Source organism: Oryctolagus cuniculus, chromosome 5, assembly GCF_964237555.1.
Source record: "Oryctolagus cuniculus chromosome 5, mOryCun1.1, whole genome shotgun sequence".
NCBI classification, from domain to species: domain Eukaryota; kingdom Metazoa; phylum Chordata; class Mammalia; order Lagomorpha; family Leporidae; genus Oryctolagus; species Oryctolagus cuniculus.
The window spans coordinates 4637153-4650723 of record NC_091436.1 but is presented as its reverse complement, the minus strand read 5'-3'; the positions used below and the strand labels follow the sequence as shown (position 1 = coordinate 4650723).

The 13571-nt window shown below is 51.1% G+C and overlaps 1 long non-coding RNA gene across 2 annotated transcripts in view; it reads left to right on the top strand.

Annotated features, from left to right (window-relative positions):
- LOC127492930 (uncharacterized) overlaps positions 1 to 12570 on the top strand; it is a 126262-nt gene extending 113692 nt beyond the window's left edge. The window contains exons 4-5 of one of the 2 annotated variants that reach the window (XR_011388422.1): positions 2107 to 2218; positions 8791 to 12570. This is a non-coding gene — a long non-coding RNA (uncharacterized lncRNA). Of the gene's footprint in view, positions 1 to 2106 lie in introns of both variants that reach the window. The other variant, XR_011388421.1, reaches the window with a different exon arrangement.
- The last annotated feature ends 1001 nt before the right edge of the window (positions 12571 to 13571 follow it).

Here is a 13571-nt window from a genome sequence, read left to right as displayed (position 1 = left end):
AGGAGTCTGAGTGGAGTTCCTGGGGAGAGTCTGAAGGCACGTCACTGCTTTCAGTGCGTGAGTGAGGTCAGGCTGACAGACGGGCTTCTGCTCTCTACAAGGCTGGAGGCTGGGCTCACAGGGCCTCCCTTCGCAGACCCACTCCGGGTTTACACTGGGATTGCTTTCCCACGCAGGCACTGTCTGGCATGCTCATATACTCCTGCGATAGCAGCAGTGAGCATCTCCCTGGGATGCAGGGTACTGAGACCTGGAAGGGAGTAAACAGACAGAGCAGTGAGGGCTGGGGCGGGAGTCAGGGCTGTGCTGCGGCTCTGAGAACAGCTCTGTCAGCCCCGTGGGACTTCCTTCAGCACCCCCATCTTCAGCCTCACATTCCTACCAACAGACTTAATGTGGTCCTTGAGGTTTGAACCCTCACGGAATACAGTGTGTGGACGTCTGACTATTACAGGAGCGCCTTTGCAGCATCGATCTTGGTAGGGCAGCGTGAGCACGGCTCCTAAAAGCCAGAACTCAAGAGTGGTGTTTTGCAGACACACTTCCCTGGCAGCGCCCAGGGTGCAGGTGGTTGAGGGTCGCCTGGTTACATTCAGCCAGAAGTATAGCTCAAGGAAACATATTGAAACTTTTTACTATCCGCCACAATGCAGCATAACAATGAGTCCATAAAAGAGTGTCATTTCTAAGGTTCTGGGGCGAGGAAGCCTGTTGGTTAAAGAAATGACTGCTTTCCGCTTTTACTGGGTCTGGGCAGTCGGACACTGCAGCCACACTTGCCTTTTATTAGGATGCAGCTGACACACATGTTTATTTAGTACAAGTGGCCCCGTGAAGAATCGTTACGTCAGAAGCCAGTCATGTTGAATAGTCCTGCCAGAAATTCTAAGCCCATGAACCAGGTGAGTTGCAGCCATGTTTCCAGGGCTTGTCCAAGCTCCAGAATCGCTTGCAGTGCTTAGGAAAAACTCAGTGTGGGGTCCACTCCAGAACTGTGAAGTCAAGACCAAAGAAGAGGCCAGACAATCCGTATTTTTAAAAGTTCTCCTTTGGAAATGATCACAGAGTCATGTGCATCTGCAAGAAATAGTACAGCTTGTCCCTTGAATCCTTGTCCTGGTTCTCTCCAAGGGTAGGATCTTGCCTAATTGTAGGATCGCATCACAACAAGGAAACTGACTGGAGTATATCCACTGAGCTTATACGTGCCTCACCAGTTTTTGTAAACAAATCTCTGCGTGTGTGTGTGGATGCATTTAGTGCTACGTCGCTTTATCACGTGGAGTGATCTGTGTATCCACTGCCACTCTCAAGCTACAAAAATGCTCAACTCCCAGGCTGCCCCAACCACTTTTTTTTGGCCATTTTCACCACTCTCTCTCCTCCACGTCCTGCCAGTCGCTACTCTGTTTCCCATCTTAGTAATTTTGTCATTCCCATCATGTTCTGTGAATGGGATAATATGCTACGTCATCTCTGGGGATTGCCTTTCTTCACTCAGCATAATTCTGTGGAGGTTCATCCAAGCCACTGTATGGACAAGGAGCTGCAAAACTTCATGGAAAAGGAAATTAAAAGATGTTTATTTTATTTTTCAAAAGATGTATTTACTTATTTGACAGGCAGAGTTAGAGAGAGAGAGGGTGTGTGGCATCTTTCTTCTGCTGATTCACTCCCCACATGGCTGCCACGACTAGGGCTGGGCCAGGCTGAGACCGGGAGCCTGGAACTCTACCTGGGTCTCCCATGTAGGTTACAGGAGCCTAAGTACTTGGCCATCATCTGCTGCCTTCATAGGTACATTAGCATGGAGTTGGATAGGAAGTGGAGCAGCTAGGACTCAAACTGATGCTCATATGGGATGTTGGCATCTCAGGTGGTGGCTTAACCCACTACATCATACTCCAGCCCCAATAAATTTACTTTGATGTAATAATTTTTGAAATCCATGAAGCTGAGGGGTCTTCATAATGTTCACAGAAACTATGCATTATGAAAAACTGCATGGATTTGAAATATTTTCACACCTAAATAAGCTTTTAATATTATTTGTTCATGAACTTTTGGAAGTACCCTCCTGTTCTTGCCCTTTCTTTTCTATTGCAGAGTGAAATCCATGGTGTGATGCACCACAGTTTGGTGAACCATACATCTTGTGGGGGGCATACACACTGCTTCAACTAGGGCTATTATAAGTGGATCTGCCGTGTACACTTGGGTAAGGATTTTCACATGGCTTAAGTCTGCATTTCTACAAGATAATTGCTCAGTGCAATGGCTGCATCACACGTCAGTTGCATGTTCAGTTTTTAAATAAATTTCCAGTCTGTTCTTGAGTGGCTGCGGCATTTCACACTCCAACCTGCAACATAAATGAGTGATCTAATCTCTCCACCTCCGTACCAGCACTGGCGTTTTCACTGTTTTTATTTGGAGCCGTTCTGATAGGTCTGCAGTGATATCTCATTTTGGTTTTGATTTGCATTTCCCTAATGACTAATAATGTTGAGCATCTTTTCATTTGCTTATTTGCCATCTGCATTTCCTCTGCTGTGAAATGTCTTTTGCCCATGGTCTAATTGGATTGTTTATTTATTTATTTTTACTGCTGAGGTTTGAGAGTTCTTTAAATTCACGGTAGTAATACTTTGTCAAATATGCAGTTCACAATTTTTTTTTACCAGTTTGTAGCCTGTCTTATAATCTTAACGAAGTCTTTCACAGACCTGGAGTTAATTTTCTTCAAGTACAACTGATCAACATTTTCTCTTAAGACTGGCTTTTGGCATCACAATTAATAATAATCCATCTTCTAGTTTAGGTCCTCAAGGTGGTTTCATTTTCTCACCCTAAAATGTTTCCTTTTATATTTAAAGTCCATGATTCATTTTGAGTTAAATTTTGCTATAATTGTGAAGTTTAGGTTGAAACTAATTATTTTTTGTAATAATCGTTGCAGTAACCATTACTGAAAAGACTAGCCTTCCTCTGCTGGCTGGTTTTGTAGTCTTGTGGAAACAGCTGGCTGTAACGTGTGGATCTGTCTTTGGTTCCCCGTCCTGCTTCATGGGCTACCTGGCACTGTCTTACTGCTATGCCTACACTCAGCAAGCCTCAAGGCAGGGGCAACTGACTCCTTCCACTTCACTTTCATTGGAAAAATTTGTGTTTGCTTTTCCATTGAATTTTAGAATTAGTTTGTGTTAATTAAAAAAAAAAATCTTTGGGGACTGACATTGTAGTACAGTGGGTTAAGCCCCTCCTTAGGGTATCACTCGCATCCCATATTGGAGTGACAATTTGAGTCCTGGCTACTGTATTTTTTTTAAAGATTTACTTATTTATTTGGAAGGCTGAGTTACAGAGAGAGAAGGAGATAAAGAGAGGGAGAGAGATCTTCCCTCCACTGGTTCACTCTCTAGATGGTCTCAACTGCTGGTTCTGCACCAGACCAAAGCCAGGAGCTTCCTCCAGGTCCACCACATGGTGCTTTCCCAAGCCAGTAACAGGGAGCTGGATTGAAGTGGAACAGCCAGGAGAAGAACAGGTCTCCATATGGAATGCCAGCACTGCAGGCAGCAGCTTTACCTGCTGTGTTACGACACCGTTCCTGGCTACTCTGCTTCTTATCCAGCTCCCAGCTCATGCTCCTAGAGAGTAGCAGGTGATGGCTCAAGTATGTGGGCCCCTGACACTCATTGGGAGGACCAGCTGGAGCTCCTGGCTCCTGTGTCAGCCTGGTCCAGTTCTGGCTGTCAGAATAATCTGTGGAGTGGGCCGACAGAAGGAGTATCTATCTGTCTGTCTGTCCATCTATCTATCTATCATCTATCTATCTTCATCATCATCATCATCTATCTGTATCTCTGCCTTTCAAAAACACATAAATAAATAAATCTTGCACAAATTTAGATGGATAGAGCTGGCACCATGGCTTACTTGGTTAATCCTCCACCTGTGGTGCCTGTATCCCATATAGGTGCCAGGTTCTAGTCCCGGTTGCTCCTCTTCCAATCCAGCTCTCTGCTGGCAAGGCAGTGGAGGACGGCCCAGGTGCTTGGGCCCCTGAACCCGCATGGGAGACCAGGAGGAAGCACCTGACTCCTGGCTTTGGATCGGCGTAGCTCTGGCCATAGGGGCCATTTGGGGGGTGAACCAACGGAAGGAAGACTTTTCTCTCTGTCTCTCTCTCTCACTGTCTAACTCTATCTGTCGAATAAATAAAAAAAGCACTGATCCTGTGGTTTAGTGGAAGAGAATTGGCACCTGTGTTGTCTTCCAGTCCACAGACACGATGTGCATCTCTGCTTGTTTGTGCCTTCTCTGCTTCTTTTCATCAGATAATCCCCAGCATACAGGGTCTGCTTAACTCAGCCTAGACCAGCTGAGAACACCAGGCACAGCCTGGTCTGTTTGTCATGCTGAGCCCTGGCTACAGCTGGCACACTTCCTACAGGTTCTCGGTGACCAGATTCACAGCTGGGCGCTTGCCTGGCTGCAGCGCATCACCAAATCCCAGAGGTGGGAACTAAAGCCCACAGCCCTCGAGGTCCTCTGAGAAGCAGGGATGAGGCAGCACTGCTCATGCAGATTTCGGAGGTGACAAGGCAGGAGCTCAGCAGGTGGAGTCCGACAGGTCTGACAGGTGTTCAGGACACTGGAGAGAGCACCTGGGAGAGGCTCAGCACAGCACCAGTGAAGAAAGCCTCTGCCCAGCCCTGGGTCAGCACCAGGGAAGCCTGTGGTTTGTAGAAACTGGCTGGGCCACTTCCCCCACCATGCTTTACCCCTGCCTGGGGCAGCCCTGGGGAGCCACAGCCTGGGACTGATGTCACAGCAGGTGTAGTGTTTGCACACAGCTGGGCCCTGGGCCCCCATAAGCACTCTCTTGAAAGAGACCCCATGGGCTGGCGCTGTGGCATAGCAGGTGAAGCCACTGCCTGCAATGCCAGCATCCCATGTGGATGCCGATTTGAGTCCTGGCTGCTCTACTTCTGATCCAACTCTCTGCTATGGCCTGGGAAAGCAGTAGAAGATGGTCCAAGTCCTTGGGCCCCTGCCCCCACGTGGGAGACCTGGAAGAAGCTCCTGGATCCTGGCTTTGGATTGGCACAGCTTTGGCTGTTGGGTCCATTTAGGGAGTGAACTGCTGGATGGAAGATCTCTTTCTCTCTCTCTCTCTCTCTCTCTAGAGTTCTCTGCATGGAGAGTGGCTAATGTGGCCACCCCTGCCTATCACTGCCTTGGCCGTGGGCCAGTGCCTCTTCCTGATGAGCCAGCCCCTCTCCAGAACTGTCACTTCTGTGGGGCTTGGTGGCTGTGGTGGTTTCCTGTTGCCACCCCTCTGAGTCTGGCATCACCGGGCACACTGGGCCAGGCTCCTCCCATGGAAGGGAAGGGCCCTTCTTACTCCTCCCTGCCCCAAGTTGCCCTGGGAGTTCTTGGGTTTGGACAGCTTCATTCCAGCCTCAGCCTTTGTCCCCCCAGGTACCTGTGTCTCACCTCTTGTTCATGGAACAGCCGTCAAATTGGATGATGATCATCCTGATATGTCGTAATGACCACATCTTAACTTGTCTGTGAGGTTTCTGATGCAAAATGGGGCTCAGGGCACAGACACACAGTGGCTCTGCATCTGCGGGTTTCACCGACTGCTGAGAGATAGTGTTCAGAAGAAATAATCTTGTCTCCAGTGTACAGAATTTTCTGTCCTCCCTAGACAATACAGAACAGCTATTTACATAGCAGTTACCTTGTATCAGGCATTATAAATAATCCAGAGAGATATAAGATACATGGGAGGAAGAAGATCACGGATTAGATGCAAATCCCTTGCTGTCTTGTATCAGTGACTTGAGCATCTGTGGATTTGGGCGTCCATGGGATCCTGGAGCCAATCCTACTGGATATCAAGGGATGGTGGCATCATTTAGGGGATTCCTGGTGGTTGCAGCTCTGTTTCCAAGAGTTGCAGCTCTGGCCATCTCAGCCTCCTCAGGCTGGGACCTCTACACTCTCTGGTCACAGTTGGCCCTGGAGAGGGCACCGGGAACCAGCCCAGTGCCCTCTGGGTGTGCTGCCCCCCTGGCGGGCCAGCAGCCCTGCCTGTTGCTGCAGGTCAAGATCAGTTCCTCATCCATATGGTCACTGTGACTTCACTGCCCTCCTTCTGCTCACTGACCTTGGGAGCCCATAGTGTGCAGATGGGACTCCTGCCTGTGCTTCCACGGAGGCTGCTCTGTGCTCTCTGGCAGAGGAAACCGGGGCCTGGGGGCTGCAGGCCCAGGCTGGAGGGGGAGAAGGATGGACTTCAGTAGGCTGTGAGGAGGGACACAAGGGGGTCCCCTCCTGCTTCCACCACTAGGTTCCCTGATCTGTGCCTTCTTCCTGGGGAGGCACTCCCGCCAGGATGCCTCTGTGCAGGGCACAGGCCGTGTTCTGGCAGAGAACTACGTGTGTGCTGGCTGCTGCTGAGCCTGTGTAGGCTGCTTCTGATGCCCAGGATGATGGCATGTGTGCCACAGCCAAGGCCCAAGCCATACCTCCCTAGCAGTGAGCCAGGTCCAATGGTCCAGTTAGGTTGGTGGCTACCAGTGCTGGCTGAGGCTCCACAGGACAAAAGAGGCCAAGCCATGCCCTGGTATTCTCACACAGGGCTCTGCTGTGGTGGGTTTGAGGCATGCTTCTTCACAGAGGTGTCACTTTGGGACAGGCATTGCTGGAGCAGCTCAGGTCCGGGGGCCTGACCTCAGGAAGCTGTGCAGGGAGTGGCCTCTGCATGGTGCCCCCAGTGGGAGCAGGCTCATCCATCTAGGCTTTGAGACTGCACAGATTCGGCAGAGGTATGATGTTCAGGGCACCCTTGCACGTCCACCTCCCAACTGGGACGTCTACCTTTGCACTCCCAGCTACCTTGACGGAGTAGGTGAGCAACTCTGGCACTGTACGGCCCTGGCATTCAAGTCCTGAGCTTTGTTTCTGCTGTAGTGCAGAACCTTGCATCAAGCAAGCAAAGCACTCGCTCGGCTGGTACTGTGTCTCTTTTTCCCACTATCTGTAGGGCATCGTCGCCATGAAATAAAGCCAGCCAATTCCCTGTCCCTGTAAGCCCTGTCCCCTCCATGTTCTTCCAGGGCTTGAATCATCTCATGAGTGCGGTGCTGTCTCAGGTCCACGGGGCGAGCCCCGCAGCAGCTGAGCTGCCACCTGTGCAGGGGACTGTGTGTGCCTTGCATTCCGTGGGACTGGGATTTCCTTGACAGGTGGTGAGTGGTGAGTGAACTTTTCCCCAGACCTCAACTTCCTGCTTGCTCAGTCAAGGCCACTCCTGGTACTCTCTGTGTCACTTTAGGTCACCAAAAAGCAGAGCTCAGAAGAGATTAGGATACACACGTTAGCTTCCCATGGTAGTCACGACAAAGCACTGCAGGCCATGCTGCTCAGGCTGAGGTGAGAGTGTCCCCAGGCCTGGTGCCTGCTGAGGGCGAGCAGCAGGAAGCTGTGCATGTGCCTCCTCCCCCACCCCTTCACGCACTGCCTGTCAGCATCTTCCCAGCATCCTCCCTCTGCACCAGTGTCCCCTCTGTGTAAGGACACAGGCACATTGGTTCAGGGCTCACTCTGGCAGCTCATCTTCACTTGACTACTTGTGTAAAGACAAGATTTCTAAATAAAGTCACCTTTGGAGGCCCTGGGGTTAGGTGGGGGTTTGTGCATCATTTCACCCATTGCAGTGTGCACGAGAAACCCTGCATCGGCTGGGAGCAGAGCCCCGCATGAGCAGCTTCTGGCTTAAAATCTCTGCTGGGGGCTGGGTTGAAAATAAAAATGAGATAGTGGGGCCAGCGCGTTGCAGATTTCAAGGGCTTGAGGGAGGAGATTCTGGTGTTCAAGAAATAAGAAGCTAGTGAAAATTCTGGAAATAGAGTGAACTCAGTATCTAAAGAAGAGTAATCCACCTGTGGTTCGGGGCAGTTCTAGCCAGGCACGAGTGCAGGCACTGTCGCCGGCATCCAGATGCATCCTGCTGAGGAAGCTGGGTGGAGGCGGTGACAGTTTTGGAGAACTGCGTAAACAGAGCAGCTTTCTGGGGGACTTCTGAAGGAAAAAAAAAATGACAGAATTCAGTGCCTTGTTCCCAGGATAACAGTGACAGATGAGATAAAAATGACTCCAAGAATTTGCATATGGGAGTGTAGGAAAATTGGTTCCATTAATACAGAGGAAGTCCCAAATTGTTTTATCACCAGAAAATGTGGGAGCAGGCAGAATTTATTGGCTCATATTTAAAAAAGCTGGGAGTGGATCAGGTGCAGGCCGATTCAGGGACTGAGATGTCCTTGGGATGCTGCTCTCTCCTGCCCCTGCTGGCACTTCTCGTTGGCTTCCTCCCCACCCTGAGCAAGAAGCGGTCCATGCTGATACCCCCCGGACTGGTGCTAACCATCTCAGCAAGACCTGTACAGCTGGTCAGGAGATTCACTCTGACTGGGACAATTTGGACCACATGGCTACCCTTCCTAGAACTGATTTCATATTGAGGGAGTTTTGTGCGCTCATTTGGATCAATAGACCGGGAAATCTCAATTAAACCCCACAGATGGAGGGCTGAAGACAGGGTGGTTGCCCACAGGAAAACCAGGAAGTATGGGGTATACAAGCACAGAGACCCAGAGAGGGAGGAAGTGGAATGGATTATTAGGGAAAGAGGATGGTTTCAGAAGGGTCTTCTGGAGGTGGCTCACAACTGAAACGGTTTTAGAGTAACCGGGCTTTGCTTCTCTGCTTCAGGACTTCTGCTGGAGCCATAGGGCTGAAGACAACAGACAACAAGCACTGCCTCAGCTCTGAGAGAGGAGCTAAGCCCAGATGCAGAACTTGCAAGGTACATACGTGAAGGCGGACCATGGGCTGGCACTGTGGCTCAATAGGCTAATCCTCCGCCTTGCGGCGCCGGCATACCGGGTTCTCGTCCCGGTCGGGGCATCGGATTCTGTCCCGGTTGCCCCTCTTCCAGTCCAGCTCTCTGCTGTGGCCAGGGAGTACAGTGGAGGATGGCCCAAGTGCTTGCGCCCTGCACCCCATTGGGAGACCAGGAGAAGCACCTGGCTCCTGCCTCCTGATCAGCGCGGTGCGCCGGTCGCAGCGCGCTGGCCATAGCAGCCATTTGGGGAGTGAACCAACAGAAGGAAGACCTTTCTCCCTGTCTCTCTCTCTCACTGTCCACTCTGCCTGTCAAAAAAAAAAAAAAAAAAAAAAAGAAGGCGGACCGTGGAGGGCACAGTGGGTGCATGTGAAGGGCAGCCAGGGAATCGTGGAGTGTGAGTGTGATCTGCTGGTTTTCCCCATTTTTCATAGATCATAGAAACTCTTCATTTCCAACTTGTCTAAGCTGAATACAAGAAGGAAGGAGGGAGAGAGGCAGAAAAGAACAAAACCATAAACTCAGGCTAGGCTGTCAGGCACGGACGGGTGTCTTCCAGGAGCTTGCTTAACCTCAAAACCCTGAGGTTCTCGCCACTGGAGTGGGCAACGTGGCCCATGGCCGAGTCTTCGGTGCGTTCCGTGTAGTCCGTCGGAGTTTGAGGGATATGTGAAATGCAGTATTAGCTCCTGCAGCCCAAGAATTCTTGAGGTGGGGCACCGGCTGGAGTTGACGCTGAACCTGGAATGAGGGCTGAGAATGACCAAGGACGCTTCCTGTTTTGACTCCTGAGGTGGGGGTGGGGCAGAGAGGGAAGCAGTTCTCTCGGCCAAGTGCATCTTGCAGAGGATGGCTGCAGTGGAGGGACCCAACCCAAGAGGACAGCCTGCCAAGGGGAGAGGGTCCTCCACCAGGACCTGGAACCCCCGCCGGGCAGAGGCAAGAGGGTCAGCGCCTCTTCTGCACTGGGGAATATGTCCTGGGGATCCTTGGAGGGGCTTCGCAAACCCCCAAAAGCCCCTGAGAAAGGGCCCCCTCTACTGGCTGACTGCTGTGAGAGAGCAGCCCAGCCACGGAGTTCATCCCCATCTCTCAGGAAAAATTTTGAGAAGATGTGAAATGTTCATGAGATTAGAGCTCCAGTCTAAACTGGAGGGGACATCTTAACACGGAAACGAAATCATTCTAACATCTGTAACATCTTGCTGTGCCCATGCAAGAACCAGAAGCGTAGACCCCACAGTCCGTGTGTGATGACTGCTGGGAAAAGCACCGTCATTTCCCGTTGGTAACACTACTGCAGCCCAGCGAACACACTAGTTACTGGTACACCAGCCACTGGACGCAGCAGCCACCGAGCACAGCAAGCACATTTCCTTCCGATGGGGGCACCCTCCTCTGTCCCTTCTTATCCAGCAATAATCCCTGGGCCTGCTTGGAACATTTTCTCCCAGAAGCCTTATTTCTCCTTCCTCTTCTTGCATCCTTTGAACTCCTTTGCCGCAGCCACTGCTGCCCAGGGACATCACCAACATGAGCAGTTCCCTTTAGGAGGGTTTTGTCTTGAGGGATTAGCGGTTAAGTTGCCAGGACTCTGTTTCCACAGGGGGAGCAGAGCCTCGGGACTGCAGCTGATTAAATATTTGGGGAGTGGGTGCAGGATCCGAGGCCCCGACCTCAGGAGCAGGGCTAGCAAGGGGAGCCCTGGGCAACAGAGCGCGGGAGGAGGGTCAAGGCCTGACTGTCGCCAGCTCTAATCGGGCTTTCGGTGGGGGAGGGGGCTGCTTGGGCTTTGCAGGAGCTCTTTCTGGGGTGTTTACTGTCTGCTTTTCAGACTGTGGACATAAAACGTAAAGAGAAAGTAAAGAGAAAGAACTCATTTTCCCTCAGGAGTCCAAGGCCAGGCTGCATTCTCCAGGAGCCAGTGGCTGTTTCCATTGATCAGTGGCTGTTCTGAGTGGCTTGGATGCTGTTGATCCCTGCGTGCTGGTCGCCGCAGCCACGGGAAGAGGGAACGCCAGGCCCTGGACTCCGGCCGAGGTCAGCTCCCTTCCTGCTGGCCGAGCCCTCTTCAGCTCTCCCCATCCTGGCTTTCTTCCTCTTCCCCGGAGGCGGCTGCAGCCTGGACAGCTTCTTCCCGCCTGGGTGGTTGGGGGCTTTTCAAAAGCCAGGCCTTATTTCTTGGGAAAACTCGGCTCAGTAGAACATGCAGCTCCTGTGTGTGCCCGGGTCAGCAGCGCAGGTGTCCTGCAGGGTGGCCCTGGAGCCGCCCAACCTGCCCCAGGCCCCCGCGCCTTCCTGCAGGCCTTGCTGGCTGATCCCACGTGTGCTTCTGTCCTTTCCCAACCAGGGCCACTGGGGTGGGCGTCACTCCCTCTTTTATTCTTGCCCCTCCTTTAAGCATTTTTCTTTTACTTTTTGTGCAAAAAATAAAATGGAGAAGGCCCAGGGTTGCCATGGCAGTACCGTTGCTGCGGGCCTTTCGGTGGATTTGAGCTCTCAACTTTGAAAGAAGGACTGACCTCAAAGGAGCTGGCGGGAGGGAGGGAGGGAGCGAGGAGAAAAGGCAGACCGGGCACAGGCGGCAAAAGGGAGTGCGCAGGGAGAGGCTGGGCAGAACTTAAAATACATTCGCGGTGACATCACTGTCTTTCCCAGGCAGGCCACTGACTCGGGAGGCCCGGAGTCCATTCAGGGCCCCAAAGCCGGCTCTCCAGGGCCCGGGAGCCATCTCTCTCTTCCTGAATGCCTTTTTTGTTGGGACACAGTGGGCTGTTTCTGAGGGCCTGCTTAAATGACTGAGTAATTCGCTGCTGTTGCCAGGAAGTCTGAGCCACTTGTGAGCTAACAATGGTGAACTTTATCTCTCATCCCATGCTGGAAGCCCCAGCTGTAGGTCTCGAATTTTAATACGGGCTTTACTCTTGCCTCCGAGGTTATGGTAATATTTTATCCATCCTTTTGCATTAAGTCCCAGGCATGGCTGCGTTTGAGAGCCCAGCCAGTGCTGAGCATTGAGGTAGGTCTCGGGGTGCGGGTGTGTGTGTGCCAGGGGGGAGATGGCAGCGAAGAGGAATTAGAGGAAGGAGGGCAAAAATGTGGTCTCCCTCTTAGCTGGGCGGTCTGCCCTTTAAAAGGTGGGGCTCTAAACTGACCTGCAGCAAAGAAGAGAAATATTGCATTCGGACACCAACATCTCTGGACCAGAAAGGTTACGTTAGCAAGTTTTTCCGTGTTGCAAGCACTCTTCTCTCTCTCCATTGCAGCCAGAGCCGAGGATGTGCTCAGAGGCAGGGTGAGGCCGGGGATCCTCACTCGCCTCGCTCCAGGCAGGTGCCTGCATTCACTGTTAACTGATTTCCTACCGCAGGGAGCCTAACACCTTCTTCAGTGAGGGCTCTTAGCCACTTCAGGGTCTGAAGTAACTGTAAGCTCTCTGCCCCGTGAACAGGGACAGAAACATGGATCACAGCCTACAGAACTGTTGTACAAAAAGAGAAAACAGGAATCAATGGTTAGAAACTGATAAAAATTCCCTGAAAAAAAAAATCAACAACCGAAGAGTAGCAGCTGAAATGGAATTAAATAACTCAAGCAAACATTGCAAATACCTTAGATTAAAAGTGTAAAAAAATAAAAGTAGAAGCGAGAAACACAACCCACAAGAAAAAACCAAGAGTTAATGGGGCAAAAGGAAAAAAGAAGAAAACACAGGAGATGTGAAAGCTAAGTTGCAAGGATGCCAAAGAAGCACAGATTCAATGAGAAATTCAGTAAAGACCATCAAAACATGAAGGGGATCACCAAGGATATTAAGATAGAAAAAGAAAATTGGAGCCCGCGTTGTGGCATAGCTGGTAAAGCCATTGCCTGCAGCGCCGGCATCCCATGTGGGTGCTGGTTCGAGTCCCGGCTGCTCCACTTCCAATCCAGCTCTCTGCTATGGCCCGGAAAAGCAGTGGAAGATGGCCCAAGTGTTTGGGCCCTGCACCTGTGTGGGAGACCTGAAAGAAGCTCCTGGCTCCTGGCTTTGGATCGGCACAGCTCTGGCTATTGCAGCCAACTGGGGAGTGAACCAGCAGATGGAAGACTTCTCTCTCTCTCTCTCTCTCTCTCTTTCTCTCTCTCTTTGCCTCTGCCTCTCTCTTTGTGTAACTAGGCCTTTCAAATAAATAAATAAATCTTTAAAAAGAAAAAGAAACAAAGAGAGTGAGAGAGAGGAATGACAGAAACATTAGAGAAGAAAGACGCCACAGATGTGTTGTGTGAACTCGTGTGTTCCTGCTTCATGAGGTGGTCGCGCCCAGGCACTCGGTCACACGGGATCCTAGCACTGTTGGTATTTTCAGATGTGGCTGTCATCTGCAGTCAACCCATTTGAAGGAAGGAACAGGACTCTGGTACTGTGGGTGGGCCTCCTCGAACCTGTTGGAAGACTAAGGGAAACTCAAGATTCCCCATCAAAGAGGAAATGTCATGTGTTCTCAGATCTGTGGTAGCTAATGTGCACAGTACAAAAAGTGAACCCGTAAGAGTGAAACTTTCACCTCATGACTTGATGGCTGCTTATGGCCCTTGTGTATACTCCTGTGGAATGGAGGACTTTCTACTTTTCCTTGTTGACCACTGTATTTAGTGCCATATTAAG